General features: G+C 46.3%; 1 long non-coding RNA gene across 1 annotated transcript; it reads left to right on the top strand.

Annotated features, from left to right (window-relative positions):
- The first annotated feature begins 20 nt into the window (after positions 1 to 20).
- On the top strand, positions 21 to 6,072 carry LOC124227944 (uncharacterized). Its single transcript, XR_006885595.1, has 3 exons — positions 21 to 183; positions 3,781 to 4,013; positions 5,593 to 6,072. It is a non-coding gene; the product is annotated as an uncharacterized LOC124227944 (long non-coding RNA).
- The last annotated feature ends 13,235 nt before the right edge of the window (positions 6,073 to 19,307 follow it).

Below are 19,307 nucleotides of genomic sequence, written 5' to 3'. Positions count from 1 at the left end.
TCCGGGAGCGCCAGCCGCGCGTCCGTCGCCGTCTTCCGGTCTCTGCTCCGGGTGGTGCCTGCTCCGCTTCAGCCGGGTGCCGTCCCCTAGAAGGCGTGGCTCGTGGCTGTGCCGGGGACCCGGCAAGGGCCTGGCGGCGGTCGTCACGTGTGACAGGGACCGCCTCCTCGTCCACCTGCACCGGTGTGTACCTCGTCTGGGGGGTGTAAGCCGTGCGCCCGGCGGAGGCGGTCCAGCGGCGCGCGCACCCGCCTGAGGGGCGGCTCGGGCGGCCAGTGCCTGAAGGCCGCCCGGAACGCTTAGGGCCGACCTGCAGGAGCAGCTGGGGAGCGGGGAAGACTGGCCGAGGGGTCTCGCTCTTCTGATACGCACCCCGACGCGCAGGCCACACCCGCGTCCCGCCATCCGGCGCGGGTGGCCTTGGGCTCCGAGGCTCGCAGGAAGAGCCCGACGGGCAGGAAGGGCAGGCGGGCCCAGAGGCTCCGGGGGCTGCGGGCGCGCCGGCGCCCTGACTGCCGTGCGGAGAGCTACCGTCTGTCTGATCGGGGCGGGGCGGACGGTCGACGGGGGCTGGGTGTGTGTGCCGCCGGGCACCACGTGGGCACCGAGCCCTGTGCGGGTGCGTCCACGCGTCTCCTGACAGCCGAGAGGGCGGGAGTTTCGCTTTATGGAGAGGGAGGTCGGCCTGCCGGAGGGCACTCCGTCTACCCCACACCCCAGTGGCGCAGGGTCCCCTCTGCCGAGGCTCCGTGAAGCGCAGGACCAGGCTCTTCAGACTTTGGCCCCGTTGTTGGTCCCGGATGGTTTTGCCGGTTGACAGTGTTAAAGTAATTAAACAGGGAGGCCTTAGACTGGGGTGGCTCTAATGCTTAGGTACCTACTGAAGCAAACCCCAACTAGGCTTGCCAAATAAGGCGCTGCCAAGCTGCAGCCAGCCAGTCAGGCTCCTTGCTTTGCTTCCGAGTCTTCTCTAGAAACCTCTTCCCTGGCTCCTGTCGGCACAGCCCTCCTGACCGCTCTCGGTTTGGTGCTGCTGGTTCCAGTCCGTGTTTGCTCAGAAAAACTCTTCAAGAGTTTAACATGCCTCAGTTTACCCTTTAACAACGAGGAGTGAGCTCTGTCCCAGCCACCTTGGTCCCAACTGATGCTTCTAGGACCTTCTCAGCACACCCTTTCTTTTTCTCCCCCACAGGTTTTCATTCTGCAAATGTTCATACAAGTTGAAAGAATAATACCATGAACACTTGTATACCTTTTCCTTAGTTTCAACAGCTAATATTTTGCTAGTTTTTCTGGCAGTTCAACAACTAGTATTTCCCCCAGCTCATCTCTTTTGTGCCTAGTTTGCCACCTCTTTTCTGTCTCTCTTTAACAAGCACAGCACTTACTGAGTGCTGTGTGTGATAGGCGCTGTCCTGAGTGCTGGGGCGACATCACTGAACAAGACAAGCAACATTCCTCATGAATCCCTGTCCTTGTGGACCTTACATGTGAATGGGGAAGGCAGGCAGTACACAGAATAAAGATGTGGATGCAGGGTGTGTTCAGAGGCGGTGAGTGCTGTGGAAGGTCTGGGCAGGTGCCACTGCCGCTCACACACATCCCCTGGCTCACTGGGCGGCACGGGACAGCAACAGGTCTGCAGCTGCTCTGCCTTCCTCTGGATCCTTCAGCTTCCTTGATTCCTGGCTGTGTTTAGCTCCAGGAGAAAAGGCTCCCACTTCTTCAGGACACCCACATCATCCAGGAAAACAAAGGGTTTCCAGTCTAGCCTCATAGGTCCAAGCTCGTGATGTAGGTTCCAGCTTGTTCTTTCTCTCCCCACTTCACATTTGTCTTCTCATCCCAACTGCCTGTCCTGCTCCAGCATCAGATCAAAGACAGCAGCCTGCAGGAACTGCTCATGTCCTGCAGTTGCGTGAGGTCCAACCCCTGTAACAGATAGTATATAGTATGCATGTAATTTCTGTCTACTAGTGGTTCTGCTTCTTTGATTGGTCCCTGATACCTTATACTTATAGACAACACATACACACTTGGGCACGCACACGCGTACTCCTATTTGTTAAAGCAAATGGAGAATTAGACATTTAGTCACTCTATTATAACTGCTTTTTTGTTTCATTTATTATTAACTCTTTTGAGTGCACAGTGAATTCAAGGCCTTTCACCAACTCTACGTGATCCAATTAACTGCCATTATAATTATTAGTTACATTTAAAAATGTCCGAATTGTCCCAGACGGTCATGGGAGCCTCTGAGCTGGGCTGACATTGAACCTGCCCTGATTTTTGACCACGGGGTCTTCTAGGGCTCCCATGCTTTTCTGGCTTGTAGCTTTGGACTCAGTCCCCTCGGGATCCCTGACTGCTTTTGGAAAAGGATGAAAGGCCAAAGTCTGGGCTTCCAGAGGTGCACCTGAAATTTTTGGTGCTTTTGGTGCATTGTTAGAGTGCCAAGCTGGAACTTGTCCTTTTGAGGTTGCGTTTACATCGGCCAATTTAACACATTATGTTACTGTCTCAGGATTGGCATTGGCTATGTACGGCAGAAACCTGACAACAGTGGCTTAACCAAAGAAGTGTTTATTGTGTTTTTTCCCCTAGGAACAAGAAGTCCCGATGTGAGCTGTCTAGGCCCCTCAATGCCGCTAGGCCTCTAGCTTCTCCCTTATTTCCCATTGGCCATTTTAAAATGTGGTTTTTCATTGTCATTTTCTTTCTTGTTGCAAGAAAGCTTCTCCATCTCTAGCATCACATCCACATTCCAAGCAGAATGGGAAAAAGCAAAAGACAAAAGCAAATACTTGCTCCATCAATCCCGTTGTAAAGAGCTTTTTCAGAACTGCACTGAGTGACTGACTTATAGTTCATTGGCCTAAAGTATGTTACAGGACCAGCTCTAGCTCCAAGGGGGGCTTGAGAATTGTAGCCTTTCAGCTGGGAACAGTACCATGCTGAATAAAACTGGACTTCTATCAGGAGGGAAGAAGTGCGAAAGGCATATTTCATAGGCAACCAGTTGTGTTGACCATATCCTATCCCACAGTTCTCAAAGCGTGTGTTTGAAATTACCACTAAAACCTTCATCTTCATTGACCTTTGGGGGTCTAATGTGTGTTGGGAAAGCCTTCCATGCATAACTGTTCGTTCTTTCTTATCACATAGTCCACACTGCAGAAGTCCTAAATCAAATCTGGAAGCATAAATTTTACTACATAAAAAAAATCCAACATAAGCAAGGTCAAAAAAGACAACCCTCAAATTGGGAAAAATATTTGCAACTCATATAATAGCAAAAGGGCAAATTTTCTTAAAATACAGAGTTTCCACTAATCATTAAGAAAAACTAGGCAAATAATATGAACCGTTGACAAAAAAGGAAATACAAAGGACTTTTTTTGTATTCATTTTTTTTTTTTTAAAGATTGGCACCTGAGCTAACAACTGTTGCCAATCTTCTTTTTTTTTTTTTCCTGCTTTATCTTCCCAAACCCCCCATACATAGTTGCATATCTTAGTTGTAGGTCCTTCTAGTTGTGGGATGTGGGACGCTGCCTCAACGTGGCCTGATGAGTGGTGCCATGTCTGCGCCCAGGATCCGAACCCTGGGCCACTGCAGCAGAGCGTGCGAACTTAACCACTCGGCCACGGAGCCAGCCCCCTCATTTTTTTCTTAAAGATGGGCACCTGAGCTAACATCTGTTACCAATCTTCTGTTTTTTTCTCCTTCTTCTCCCCAAACCCTTCCCAGTACATAGTTGTGTATTCTAATTGTAGGTCCTTCTGGCTGTGCTATGTGGGACACCGCCTCAGCATGGCTTGATGAATGGTGCCATGTCCGCGCCCAGGATCCAAACTGGTGAAACCCTGGGCTGCTGAAGTGGAGCATGCGAACTTAACCACTCGGCCACGGGGCTGGCCCCACAAATGACTCTTAAAACATCACTCTTAATAATTTATTCTCAAATTAAATCTCTCCTGAGTATCTTTCCCACACACCCCTCTGGAAGGTAAGTGCTATAGGGATTATGCTCATTTTGTTCACTGGCATGTCCCAAGTACCTAGAAGAGGGCCTGGTGCACAGTGGGTGCACATATGTGAATACGTGGAGGGATGAATGACTGACAAATGCACACCTTCACACACTGCCACAGGGACTGCAAATCTGGACAACTAGGGACGCCAATCCAGCAATATCCATCTGCATCACAAAGGGACGTGCCTTTTCATCCAGCAATTCTTCTGTAAACTGACCCCGCAGGTCTGACTGTGTGTGGGAAATGACATGTGCGCCTCCACTGGTCCTTTGCTGGACGTCAGGAGGGTGTGAGGAGACACTTGTCCACGAGGTGACTATCCCTACTCACCCATCTTCCAGCCTATTGATTTCCTTTATCCGATTGACACATCTATTACCAATCCTGCCCTCGGTTCTAGGGAATAGTGCAGTGGTAAGCCCCTTTCTGTGGAGCTCATGTCCTGGTGAGGGAACACCATAAACATGCAAATAAGATGACTTCAGGCAGCGAGTGTGCTGGGATGGGAAGAAAAATGGAGCAGACCAGGGGGACAGAGCCCCTCTGTGGGGAGCCACTTTCCCCCCTCACTCTTTCTTTTTTCCTTTTAGTTTCTTCTTATGGAAAATTTCAATGATATACAAAGGTAGAGGAAGTAGTATAAGGAACTCATGTGCCCATGAAACAATTATTGACCCATAGCCAATCTCTTTTCACCTATTTCCCTATCCAGTTACCTCCTTCCCCAATCCCATACAGGAGGTCATTTTATTTAATAATTATTTCCATGTCTGTCTCTAAAAGATAAGGGCTCTTAAAAAAGGTAATTAGAAGACCATTATCACACCTAAATATTAACAATTATCCCTTGTTATCATCAAACATCTAATCAGTCTTCAGATTCTCCCATTTGTCTCATACATTTATTATTTTTCACAACCGGTTTGTGTAAATCAGGATTCAAATCAGGTACACACAATGCATTTGGTCAATAGGCTCGTAAATCTCTTAATCTGTTGCCCCTTCCTATTTCTTTTTTTTCCTCTTTGAAATTTATTTATTGAAGTCAGTTCATGCATCCTGTGGAGTTTCTCATATTTGGGATTTTGCCATTTGCATTCTTGTGGTGTCCTTTTGTCCCTAGAAGTTCCTGCAAACTTAGAGATAGAAGCACGTGAGGTTCAGGTCGGGGCAAGAATACCTCATAAGTGGGTACTGTGACAGTCCACTGACAGTCATTGCCAACGTGCAGTTCACTAGGAGTTTGCAAGATGGTGACATTCTGGTGTTGGCATCCTTTCTGTATTTGTGTATTCTGTATTTGTCTACAAAGACAAACTCCCCTCCATCAACTGGTTGTCCTGAAGTAGGTCCGTACAGGGAAGTTAAATGCTTAATGATTGCCTTTATTTACTAGCTTTCAGAAAAATGAATTGGCTTCCTAGCATTCTCCAGAGGTGACCAGTTTTTTTTTCTATTATCATTTGAATTCAAAGATTTAAGTATATTTGATGTGTTTGTATCCATTACAGTTTTAAAAATTAATACTCTTGTCATCCCATCTTTGGCCAGTGGGAGCCTCTTCAAGTTCACCCTGAGTCTTTTTGACACGAGCCTTGTGATCATCGACAGCTTCTTCAGTTTCTGATGTCACAAGATGTCCCCGGCTCATCTCCCATAATCCCTGGATCCTGAGACCTGGCATGGGCATACTTCTCTCAAGGAGCTCCAGCCCATCTTGGTGGGAAATGGTGTTTAGAGCACAGAACTGGGGCTCTAGGAGAGCTTGTTGCTACTGGGTTGCTCTTTCCTTCTAGGTCTTCTCAGAGGACAAAGCTAGGAAACATTTTTTTTTTTAACGTAACAAAATTATGAGTTCACACTGATATTTCAAATACAAATTTAGGGCTAGGTGGTTATTAACTTGTTTGATTTTATATTTGTATCTCTTTCTCATATACAGGCATACCTCTCTCAGTTTATTGTGCTTTGCTTTATTGCACTTTGCAGATATTTTGTTTTTTAAAAATTTAAGGTTTGTGGCAACCCTGCATAAAGTCTATCAGCACCATTTTTCCAGCAGCATTTCCTCATTTCATGTCTCTGTGTCACGTTTTGGTAATTCTCACAATATTTCAGACTTTTTCATTATTATTATATCTTTTATGGTGATCTGCGATCAATGATATTTGATGTTACTATTGTAATTGTTTTGGGGCACCACAAACCAGCCCATATAAGATGGTGAACTTAATTGATAAAATGTTCCACCGACCAGCTGCTCCCCATCTCTCTCCCTCTCCTTGGGCCTCCCTATTCCCTGAGATGGGAAATTAGGGTAATTAACAACCCTACAATGGCCTCTAAGTGTTCAAGTGAAAGGAAGAATCTTATGTCTCTCACTGTAAATCAAAAGCTAGAAATGATTAAGCTTAGTGAGGAAGACATGTTGAAAGCCAAAATAGGCAGAAAGCTAGGCCTCTTGCACCAATTAGCCAAGTTGTGAATGCAAAGGAAAAGTTCTTGAAGGAGATTAAAGCTGCTGCTCCAGTGAACACATGAATGACCAGGAAGCAAAACAGCCTATTGCTGATGTGGAGAAAGTCTGAGTGGTCTGGATAGAAGGTCAAAGCAGCCACAACATTTCCTGAAGCCAAAGCCCAGTCCAGAGCAAAGCCCTAACTCTTCAATTCTGTGAAGGCTGAGAGAGGGGAGGAAACTGCAGAAGAAAAGTCTGAAGCAGCAGAGGTTGGTTCGTGAGGTTTAAGGAAAGAAGCGTCTCCATAACATGAAAGTGAAGTGAAGCGGCAGGAGCTGGTGTAGAAGCTGCAGCAAGTTACCCAGAAGATCCAGCTGAGATCGCTGGTGAAGGGGGCTGCACCGAACAACAGATTTTCAGTGTAGACGACACAGCCTTATTCTGAAAGAAGATGCCATCTAGGACTTTCATAGCCAGAGAGGAGAAGTCAATGCCTGGCTTCAAAGCTTCAAAGGGCAAGCTGACTCTCTTATCAGGGGCTAATGCAGCTGGTGACTTTAAGTTTAAGCCACTGCTCATTTACCGTTCCAGATATCCTAGGGCCCTTAGGAATTATGTTAAATCTACTCTGCCTGTGCTCTATAAATGGAACAGCAAAGCCTGGATGACAGCATGTCTGTTTACAACATGGTTTACTGGATCTTTTGAGCCCATTGTTGAGAACTACTGCTTAGAAAAAAAGATTCCTTTCAAAATATTACTGCTCATTGACAACGTACCTGGTCCCGCAAGAGCTCTGATGGAGAGGTACAACAAGATTAATGTTATTTCAGGCCTGCGAACACAACATCCTTTCTGCAGCCCATGGATCAAGGAGTAATTTAGACTTTCAAGTCTTATTATTTAAGAAATACATTTCATAAGGCTGTAGTTGCCATTCCTCTGATGAATCTGGGTGAAGTAAATTGAAAACCTTGGGAAAGGATTCACCATTCTAGATGCCATTAAGAACATTCATGCTTCATGAGAAGAGGTCAAAATACCAACACTAACAGGAGTTTGGAAGAAGCTGACTCCAACCCTCATGGATGACTTTGAGGGGTGAAAGACTTCAGTGGAGGAAGTCACTGCAGATGTGGTGGAAACAGCAAAAGACCTAGAATGAGAAGTGGAGCCCGAAGAGGTGACTGAATTGCTGCAATCTCATGATAACACTTGAACAGATGAGGAGATGCTTCTTATGGATGAGCAAAGAAAGTGGGTTCTTGAGCTGGAATCTACTCCTGGGGAAGATGCTGTGAAGGTTGTTGAAGTGACAACGAAGGATTCAGAACATCACATGACCTTAGTGATGAAGCAGCAGCAGGGTTTGAGAGGATTGACTCCACTTTTGAAAGAAGGTCAACTGTGGCAAAAATGCTATCGAACAGCGTCTCATGCTACAGAGAAATCATTTGTGAAAGGAAGAGTCAATTGATGTGGCAAACTTCACCGTTGTCTTACTTTAAGAAATTGCCACAGGCACCCCAGCCTTCAGCATCCACCACCCTGACCAATAAAGTATTTCTTTTCTTTAATTAGCCAACCTAGATAGTCTAGTGTTTAAGATTTGGTGCTCCCACTGCCACAGCCTGGGTTTATTTCGCGGTCAGGGAACCACATCTCCCGTCTGTTGGCTGTCACATTGTGGTGGCTGCATGTTGCTGTGATGCTGAAAGCTATGCCACGGATATGTCAAATACTAGCAGGGTCACCCATGGTGGACAGGCTTCAGTGGACCTTCCTGACTAACACAGACTAGGAAGAAGGACCAGGGCACCCTCTTCTGAAAAACTGGCCTTGAAAACCCTGTGAATAGCAGAGGAACATTGTCTGATGTAGCTCTGGAAGATGAGAGGATGGCACAAAAATACGGGGCAGGGTTCTGCTCTGCTGTACACAGGGTTGCTAGGAGTTGGAATTGACTCGACAGCAGTAACAACAAATTTTTAAATTAAGGTATCTACATTGTGTGTGTGTGTGTGTGTGTGTGTGAGGAAGAGTGTCCCTGAGCTAACGTAACATCTGTGCCCATCTTCCTCTATTTTGTACGTGGGATGCTGCCACAGCATGGCTTGGTGAGTGTTGTGTAGGTCCACACCAGGGATCTGAACTTCTAAACCCTGGGCCCGCGAAGCAGAGTGCATGAACTTAACCACTACGCCACCAGGCCAGCCCCCCTACATTGTTTTTTTAGATGTAATGCTATTGCGTACTTAATAGACTACAGTATAGTGTAAACATAAATTTCTTGTTTTTGGTGAGAAAGATTGGCCCTGAGCTAACATTTGTGGCAATCTTCCTCTATTTTGTATATGGGACACCACCACAGTGTGGCTTGACAAGCAATGTGTAGGTCCGCACCCTGGAGCCGAACCAGGAAGACCAGGCTGCTGAAGCACAGTGCACAAACAACCACTACGCCACCAGGCCAGCTCCTAACATGAGTTTTATATGCTCTGGGGAAAATAAATTGTGTGACTCACTTTATTGCGACATTCACTTTATTTCAGTGATCTGGAACCAAACCCACAATATTTCCGGGGGATGTCTATATTAAAAATCTTGAATCCAAATTATCTTAACACAATTACTTTATTATTTATATGTAATTGTGTCAGAATAACAGTGTCAATATTATTACCAGTATAATTATTGAAAACAGTCTAAAATTCTTTTGCAGCTGTTCTTGTTAGGATATATCCCATTTGGGATATTACTCTGCTTTAAATTAAGTTGAAACACAGGTTTCCCCCGCTATCTGAAAGTAGAGCGTTCCTATGAAACCCTTCATAAGCTGAAATGGTGTAAAGTGAAGAAGCAACTACCAGTAATTTATATGGGAAAATTTTTTGAGTGTTCCCAGACCCCAAAAATAACCTACCAAAATAAGTCAAGATAAAGTACAGATGCTCACAGACACGGTTCAAGCGACAGTGGCTGATGCGGCGACTGATGCTGAGGCGCCGCTAGTGGTCCTGGGACCGACTCCGCCACGCCCGCTGCTTCTGGGCATGCGCGCTGCCTCTGGCGGCTCGCTGCCAACAGATGCTGAACGCTGCTTTTGCTTTTTGCTTATGTGAGTCTTTTCATAGTTTTGCCAGTTTAATTCTGGAATAGATCCCTAGAAATTTCTTGGTTAATGGGCGTGTGTAATGTGTTTTTGCTGTGTGTTGCTCAGTTCTCCCCCATAGGGTTTTACCATCCTGCATTTCCACGGGCGATGTTTCCTGACAGCCTTGTGAACCAAGTATGTTGTCAAGTATTTGGAATTTTGCCAATCTGAGAAGTAAGAAATGGCATCTCAGTGTGGCTTCCTTTTGCATCTTTCTTATGGGGAAGTTGAGCGTCCTTTCATATGTTTAAGGACCATTTTCACTTAATTCATCTCTGAACTTGCTCGTTTTCCTACAGGGTTGTTGGCCTCTTAACTCTGGTTTTAGAAGCGCCATTATGTTAACCCTTTGTGATGTAAGTTGCAGGTATCTTAAAAACCCTATATTTAACGCACCAATTGATCAATTGTTTTAAGATTAAAATTTGCAAAAAAACTCCCAACCCTTATAGTTTTTTGACAAGTTGTAATAAGCAATCAATTTGATACCAGAGAGATGGTTATAAAGAGTAGACTTCAAAATCAATTTTAATTTACGTACTTTTAATCTGATTTCATTAGCTATCATTATTCAATTCATCCTCAACCTAATTAATGTGCACAACTGAGGATATTTGGAAATACCATGTTCAGAGAACAGAAGTGGAAATATCATAGGGAGAAATACACTATGTGGCTGATAATACATTGATTTTTTAAAATATTTGAGTGCTATGTCTTTTTAATGGCTTTATTGAAGTATAAATTGCACATTTTTAAAATTTTGGTCCTAATAGTTTATAACCTTGTGAAATTTCAGTGGTACATTATTATTTGTTAATCGCCATATAGATGTGCCCCTTCATCTCTTGTGCCCAACCCCCAACCCCCAACCTTCTTCCCCTCTGGTAACCACTAAACTGTTCTCTTTGTCCATGTGTTTGTTTGTCTTCCACAAATGAGTGAAATCATACGGTGTTTGTCTTTGTCTGGCTTATTTCGCTTGACATAATACTCTCAAGGTCTATCCATGTGGTTGCGAATGGGACAATTTTGTCTTTTTTTTATGGCTGAGTAGTATTCCATAGTATATATACACACCACATCTTACTTATCCATTCATCAGTTGTTGGGCACTTGGGTTGCTTCCACTTCTTGGCTATCATGAATAATGCTTCAATGAACATAGGGGTGCATGAGTCTCTTTGTATTGTTAATTTCAAGTTCTTTGGATAAATACCCAGTAGTGGGAGAGCTGGATCATATGGTATTTCTAATTGCACATATTTTACGTGTAGAATTTGATGAAAATTTTGGCATAAATATATGCCTGTGAAACCAGCACGACAATCAAGACAATGAACATATTCATCAGCTCTAAAATCATCCCCCCATCACTGGCAACTGATCTGCTTTCTGTCACTGTCTCACAGTCTACACTTTCTATAATCTTATGTAAATGGAATCTTAGAGTAGATATTATTTTGGGGGTGGGTGGGTCTGACTTCTTTCACTCTGCGTAATTATTTTGAGATTTATCCATATTGCTGTATATATCAATAGTTGTTCCTTTTGAGTGCTGGGAAGTATCCATTGTAAGAACATACTACACTCTGATTACCCATTTACCTGTTATTAGACATGGGGTTGATTCCATGTTTTGTCTATTGCAACTAAAACTGCTACAAATGTTTGTATATAAGTCTTTGTGTGGACCTGTTTTTGTTTCTCTTGGGTAAATATCTAGAGTGGCATAGCTGGGTGGTATAGTAGATGTATGTCTAACTTTTTAAGGAACTGCTAACCTCTTTCCAAAGTGTTTTTACCACTTTACATTCCCCAGCAGACGTGACAGCTCCAGGTGCTCCACATAACGCCCTCGCTTGGTATAGTCAGTCGTTTCAAAACTTAGCCCTTCTCGTGGGTACAGAGTGCTGTCTGATTGTGGTTTTAATTTGCATTTCTAATGCTTAATGATGTTGAGTATCTTTTCTTGTGCTTATTTGCCAAGATAGATTCTTTGGTGAAATGTCTGTTGAAATCTTTTGCCCATTTTTTATTGGGTCATTTGTCTTCTTTTAATTGAATTGTAGGGCTTCTTTATAGGATGGGATACAAGTCCTTTGCTGGATATATGTTTTACAAATATTTTCTCCTCATTTGTGCTTTGCCTTTTGATTTCATTTCATTTTTGAGGAGCAAAAGTTTTAAATTTTGATGAAGTCCTATTCACTGGTTTCCTTCCTTGAAAGTTATGCTTTTCATATCCTATTTAATACATCTTGGCCAAAGTCAGTGTCACTAAGGTTTTCTCCTAGAAGTTTCTACTTTACATTTTGGTTAGTGACACTCTTTTTTTTTTGTTTTTTTGGCAAGGCAGATTAGCCCTGGGCTAACTTCTGTTGCCAATCTTCCTCTTTTTGCATTAGGAAGATTGTCCCTGAGCTCACATCTGTGCCAATCCTCCTCTACTTTGTATATGGGATGCCGGCACAGCATGGCTTGATGAGTGGTGTATAGATCCGCACCTGGGATCCAAACCTGTGAATCCCAGGCCCCCAAAGCAGAGCGCACGAACTCAACCACTACGCCATGGGGCCAGCCCCTGATGATACGTATATAAAAACTAACTCAAATATTTATGGTGTGGGGTAAGGTTCATTTTGTTGGTATATGGTTATTCAATAGTTCCAGCATCATTTGTTGAAAATGAAACCCTAATTTTAAAATAATCTTTTGTAAATTAATTTATATATGCTACCTGTAATATAAGTTGTAAATATTTCCCCCAGTTTGTCATTTGTTTTTTTACTTTGACTATGTTATTGGTCATGCAAGAATTTATTTCTCTGCAGTCAAATTTATCAGTGTTTTCCCTTATTGTTTCTTGATTGAGTCATAGTGAAATTTCCCTAACATCCAGGTTCTGGAGGAATTCATCTAGTACTTGTTTGGTTTTGTTTCTTTACATTTAAATCTCTGTTCCATTTTGAATTTATTCTGCTATATGATGTGAAGAATGGATCTAATTTTATCTTTTTTCCATAGGGCTGTCTGGTTATCCCAATACTACATATTGTGAGTTTATCCTTTCCCCACAGATTTGGGATGCCACCTTTTTCTTACATCAAATTTCCACATGGGAGTGGTCTCACCAGTAGATGTTCTGATGTTGGGAAAAACCCAGAGCCTGGCCCATGGACACAGAAGACCCTCATGTAGAACAAGCCACACGGGGGCCCCCAGGCCTTTGTGTTACTTCCAGGGAGGCCCAGTGAGGACTGTCGGCCCTTGCCTGCCAAGCCCCAGGTGAGTGGTCCAGCTGAGATTCTGCTGCTGCCACAGCTGCCACGTGTGGCCTCAGCCATCAGGGCCCTGTTCTCCTCTCAGACCCTGGAATTCCCTCCCGGTCCACGGAGGCTCCAGTATTGCCGGGGATCTTGGCCCCACTCCCCACACACTGCGCTCCAGAGTTTCTCTGCTTCACCTTGTGTGGACGGGGACCTCTCGGGGGAGACTTTTTCTTCCCTCATGTCAATCTGACCCCACAAGTTGCAGGACCCACTTGTGGGGCCTGGGCTGTGAGAGTCCGTGAAGGAGATCTCGCAGAACTACCAAGCATGTGAAGATCCTGGCTCGGTTGGTACCAGGCCTGCTCCCAGCTGTTAGGGCTACTTTCTTTGTTCTCAAAGAAATTGGGGTTGTTGGTTGGAGGTAGGAGTGTCTGGAAGTGGAAAAAAGGAGCAAGGAAGCACATCCTTGCAGTCTTCAGTTCCAGTGGTGCATGGGGCGGGGGGTGGCGGGGAGAGGGCTTCAGGCGACCTGTGTGGTCAGGAAGCAGCCACGGTTTAGTTAAAACAAGAAGCTGAAGGAAACTTTCAGAGAAGTCACAATTCAGAGGAATTTGTTGATGTCCATAAACCAGAGCAGCGTCGAAGGTGTGGCCAAGGAGGGCTTCTATTTTTTTTTTGAAGGTGTGAAAAGGTGTATTACTTACATAATGAAGGTCTCTGGGCAGAGTGGTGAAGGCCCCTCAAACAGGTCTGAAATGGCTTGAGAGAGCAAGGAAAGGATGCCGGCCTGGTCTTTATTGTGGTCAGCAGATGGGGCCGGCAGGAGGGTTCCCACCCATAGGCAAGGGCTTATGTGGTTTGACTCTCCTGCTGATGTCAAAGGAAGGAGCACTCGGCTTTCTTATCAGCTTGTCCAGATGTGGGCATGGAGAAAAAGGAAGATGAGGCTTCAACACTGTCAGCAAACATCAAAAAATGGGGCCAGACCACTCATTACAATTCACCCTGACGTTTTATGGCTGAGACATACCATGTTTCATTTAACTGAATTAGAGCTTGTTTAAATAAACCTTATGGCACTCTCTGCAGCCTGCAGCCTGAGGCTGGTAAGGGAGGTGAAAACCCCACTGAATGCCTTCTTCAAGAGCCTGGCATTGTGTATTCTGAGAAGTGACGTGAGTGCCTCTGCCACTGTAGGTAAAGTCTGGAACTCCAGAGGGGACGGGGCCTCGGGCTCATATACACAGAGTCGTCAGTGACCTTTGTTGGTATTTTGGGGCATCTGTGAGGAGAGAGATTCCTGGAGTTCTTTACCCCAAAGGGGGCAACTCTTAGGCAATAACACAAGAGTGTGTAAAAATGTGCAGATGGGGCCCTTTGTTAGCCAGGCCATCCAGTGTTAAGATAACTGCCTGAAGTTCGGCCAATTGTGCCAACCCTCAAGGATGTCCCGGTTCAGAAATGAGCAGCAGCTCCCCACTGAGCTCCACACCTTTGTGGCTGGCAGTGCTGTTCAGATAGTCATGAACTCCCACTGCTGTTCACCTAGTTCATTCCAAGGGGCTACCGAAGTAGCTGAGGGGTCTAGGGAGGGCTGACCTCCAGCACCCTGGCATCTGGCAAGGGACTGAGGATGGGGGAGGCCACCCCTCCTGCAGGTGGGATATGCCAGAGGACCCAGGTTTGGCCCCATCCTGTACGAAGGCGGCCTTAGCAGCAGTGCTGAGCTTGTGGGGGGCTGCTTCCATGACCCAGAGCAGAATGGGCAGCTGAGGACAGAGGGTCACAGGCTTAGGGACTGTGAGAGCCTCCAATTCCGGGAGGGTCCAGTATTTTGCAGCTCTAGTGACACATAATATGGGGGCAAGGAGGGCAGTTTCTTGCATCAGAAGCCCTTGGACGACTTACGGCCATCATGGGTGGTCCCGAGACTCCAGAGGGCATGAAAGGAGGGCGCTGAAGCCCCTACGATAGAGGGGTCTTGGTAGGGGGCAGTATTGGGGATGCCTGTGGTATTGCAATCTGGACAGATTCTAGTCTTTTGTTGGAGGAGGCCCCATTTAAGGTGGGCCGATTTGCAAGTAACAGTATAAATGGGGTTAAGTAAAATTTATAAATGAGGAATATGTTGCCTCCAGAACTCCCAAAACACCTAAAAGATATTGTGGGTGTTAAGAGGGTCAATGGCTGTTTCTTGACAGCATCAGGGAGGGAGTGGCTCTTGGTTTACCAGTCATTTTCAGTAACTTAACAGAGGTGGCAGGGCCTTGCATGACATTTGGGGCAGTGGGCCATCCCCTCTTGGTGAGCTCCTTTGTATTTTTGTGTCCTGATAAATGATGAATGAATGAATGTCAAATGAATCTCCTTGGAGGAGGAGGTCATCAATGTAATGTCACACCTGTGCTCCTGCAGAAGGTGGATGCAGTTAAGATCTTGTCTGCCAAGACTGCCTGTGACAGTAGGGCTGCTGAGGTACCCCGGGAGCATCCTAGAAAAGGAGTGTTGTGTCCCTTCAGAGGTGAAGGCAAACAGTGGCTGAAAGGCTGTTGAAATAGGCACTGAATGGGACAAACTAGCCAAATCTATAATAGCCAAATCCTTTTTTTTTTTAAAGATTTTATTTGTCCTTTTTTCTCCCCAAAGCACCCCGTATATAGTTGTGTATTTTTAGTTGTGGGTCCTTCTAGTTGTGGCATATGGGACGCTGCCGCAGCATGGCTTGATGAGCGGTGCCATGTCCACACCCAGGATTCGAACTGACGAATCCCTGGGCCCCCACAGCGGAGCACGCGAAGTTAACCACTTGGTAACCGGGCCGGCCCCTATCATAGCCAAATACTTAATTGCTGATTGGATGGAGTCAGTAATTTCAATAATATTGGGTGTGGTCTTTAAATAAGTCATGTATCGTGGGTTTCAATCCTTAAATGCCCTGTTTTAATTTACATGGGGCTGTATTAACTATTTTAACTGCGGGGTCCATGGGGTCCCATATTGTCAAGCTAATTTGTAAGTGGCAAAGACTTAATTAAATTTTAGTTGCTTGCTTACTGGGTCGGAGCGTCCATGCCCACGATGGAATACTTTAGGGCAGTGAGTGCTATGATGATGGGGAGTTTAGGCAAGGCAACAGTTCCGATGGTTACGGTGAGGCATGCTGTCTGGCTGCACGTCCAGCTGCGTGAGCAGTGCAGGTCAGGTTGCGGAGAGACTGAAGACAAGACCCAGAGATGGCGTTCCAGACATAAAGGTTCACTGGGTCTTACTTCTGGGGACTGTCTAGGAGAGGCTGGCGGGATGGTGTTGTGCACCTGCAGCCGCTGCCGTGAACAGGGAGGGGTTGCTTATATAGGCGGGCAACAAAGACTCTGTGCCTGCCAAGAGGGGCTGTCCCTGGTAGGCCAGTGTTCCCAGGAACCGCAGATCACGGGGAGGGTCTCTGTCTTCCTTGAGGTAATTTCTGATCTGGGTTGGCCAGGCCCAGAACTGTTACAAATCCCGGAATATTGGCCTCCTGCCCGGGACACATGGCTCTTAAAGGGCTCGCAGCTATTGCTGAGCAAGTGACCCTACACATACCATCTGTCCTCTATTTTATATTCAGTGATTCTGTCATAATTATGGAGCCGTGTTTAAATGTGATGGGATCCCCAGGTGTAACTGTAATTTGACACCCAATATCAACTCTTGAAGGTTTGCCAACTGGTGCATTTCTTCAGATGTAAATTCAGAACCCATGTTATAGAGACGCGAAAGACTTTCATCTTTTTGTCACATAAGTTCTTTTAGTAAATTCTGAATTTCCAGCGGGTCAAATTGTGGACCTCTGTTTTGGTTGTTTTTTTCCTCACCCTGTATCCAGGTTTCCTTCCTTTCTTGGGGTCACTGGATATACTTCAGGGGGGCCTCTCTACTGCACTCACGTTGATACATTTCTTCCTTAGCATGCCACCGAATGCCTCCCCCCAAATATGCTCTCATGAGTGTTGCGTATTCCCCCCAAAAGATGCACCTCCTGCACAGGGTGGAGTCTCTCCTCTGAGCCGAGTCAGTCACAGCTCTGTTTTCACATACAGATAGGCCTGGGATCAGACACAGAACCCAGGGCCACTTGAAGGAGGGCCCCAAACCCATACTTCTGTCTCTAAAACACCAATTATCAAACCTGCTGATTTTGTTCAGCTAAATCTGTAACAGAGGCTCCATTGGACTCAACAATGCAACACTTGCAACACGGCTGAGTGCACACCAGCCTGCAGGCAAAGGGCTGGCAAGTGAGCCAAAGAGAAGGTGGCTCCCTGGGCTGATCTAGACAGTCTAGATGACTGCCATCATCTAGACTGTCTGCTCGCAGTGCCAAGTCCTGTTCTCATGTTCACCTACAGAGGCAGATGGACCCAACCCCAAATTAGGTTCTGATGTCAAGACTGATGATGCCACACACACACACCATGAGGGTATGAAAAGGTTTATTCCTTACGTGACTGAGGCCGGTAGGACGGGTCCAAAGTGGTTTGAGAGCATGAGGACAGGAGACTGGCCTGGGTGTTTATTGTGGTTGGGGTGGGGCTGGGGCGAGCCCCCCACGTTCGAGCAGAGTGGTTTGAATCTTCTGCTGGTATCAAGGGAGGGAGCACCCAGGCTTTCTTACCAGTGTGCCCTTATGTCGGCACAAGGGGCGAGTAGGGGGCAAGGCTAAATGCTGTCAACAAACATCAAAACTCAGGCTCAGACTGCCCATTCCACTGTTGGTCTGAGGTAGATCCCTGGACAGTTGCTGTGCTCCCTCCTCATTGCTTCCTGCTTGGGATTCTCAGCCTCCTGCATGCAGGCACAGATGGCCCCAGAAAGCCTGGTGAACATGACTCAGCCCTGCAGTGGTGTCCCTAGAGAATGTGTTAAGTGGTGAAATTTTGTGAGATAACTCTTTTTCCCTTTTCCAAATGTGCATTTTCTCAAATGATGTTGATTTAAAAATTTAATTGGGGAAGCTCCATTTGGAATCATGGCTGTTACACTGTCACAGGCACATGTCTGTAGGTGTGTGAGTCTACCACCTGCCGCCTAGTGATGTGCTCATTGCTGGCCCTGCCCCTGCACGGGGTGATCAGGGATGGCAGTTGCCTCTGTAGTACCCAGAACTCCCCCAGACCACACGAAGGAACTGGGGGATTGGCAGCAACAAGACGGGGCGGGGTAGGCACTAGCTCTCACTTGTTGGGCGATTTCAGTCCTTTTAACAAATGCCGTCCTGAGACGCGAGTAGTAGCCAGGGCAGGGAGGGCGGGAGTCCACGGATGAACACGGTAAGAGAGGGATGGGCGTTTTAGGAGGTGGGAGCAGTATTCAGACCCCAGTCCCAGCATGGAGTGTGATGGGTTCTCCCTCTCTGTCCTCTCCACTTCCCGTCTCCACTCCCCAATCTCTCTTTCAGTTTCTCTACCATATAAACCAGGAATTTAAATACTTAAGGGTCTTTTGAGGAAAATAATAAGGCTGGGGAAGGGGTGAAAGGAGTCAGGAAGGGTGTGACAGAGAGAGACATGTGCTTGCCCCCAGTGTCTTCTCCACACAGATGATCTTGTTGAATGGAAGTCACATCAAACCCTCCAACACTTCCCCATCTCACCCACCATAAAAGCCAAAGTCCTGGTCATGGCCACAAGGCCCTTCGCGATAAGGCCATCATGCTCACCTCATCTGCTTCTCCTTTTGCTTGCTCTACTCCTAGCCACCTGACCTCTGATGATCCTTCAATGTTCCAGGCCCACTTCTGCTCAGGGCCTCTGAACCGGCCATTCTCACTGACCCCCGCCCCCCCATCTCACTGGTCATTATTTGCTTCAAGTTGTTGCTCAGAGGACATCTCAGTGAGGCCCCCACTTAAAACTGAGCCACACCCCAGCTCCTCCTTAGTTTGCTTCACAGCAATCATTACCATTAGGGCATTTTCTCTCCCCACTGGCACGTACACTCCTTGAAGGCATGCATTTTTGTCTGTCTTGTTTATATGCATATAGCAAGCATTCAACAAGTATTTACTGAAAGAAGGAATGCTCAGAGCCAGGCTGGACAAGGAGAAATAAAGCCAGAGGGTTACCTGACAATGAGAAAGCATGAGGGTCAACACCTTGGAGTTTTCCACAAGATGAGAAGACCAACCAAGTGAGCTGGAGGATAACAAGGCAAGGTTGTCATCCAAACTGCGATGTGGCAGTTTTTTGTCTAGGGTGCTGCCTTGGCAAAGGGGGGCTGCGGTGGAGGGGAAGGGGTGCGGAAACCCGAGGTGCGAGTGTGGCGAGCAGTGCCTCTGCAGGTGAGTGGTGACGGCCTCTTCTGGATGGTCTCTGAGATGAGGGTAGGCAGCCTTTGGCCCAAG

This window comes from Equus quagga, chromosome 16 (genome assembly GCF_021613505.1).
Source record: "Equus quagga isolate Etosha38 chromosome 16, UCLA_HA_Equagga_1.0, whole genome shotgun sequence".
NCBI lineage: Eukaryota > Metazoa > Chordata > Mammalia > Perissodactyla > Equidae > Equus > Equus quagga.
The sequence above is the reverse complement of the archived record's forward strand: the minus strand, read 5'-3'. Positions and strand labels throughout refer to the sequence as shown.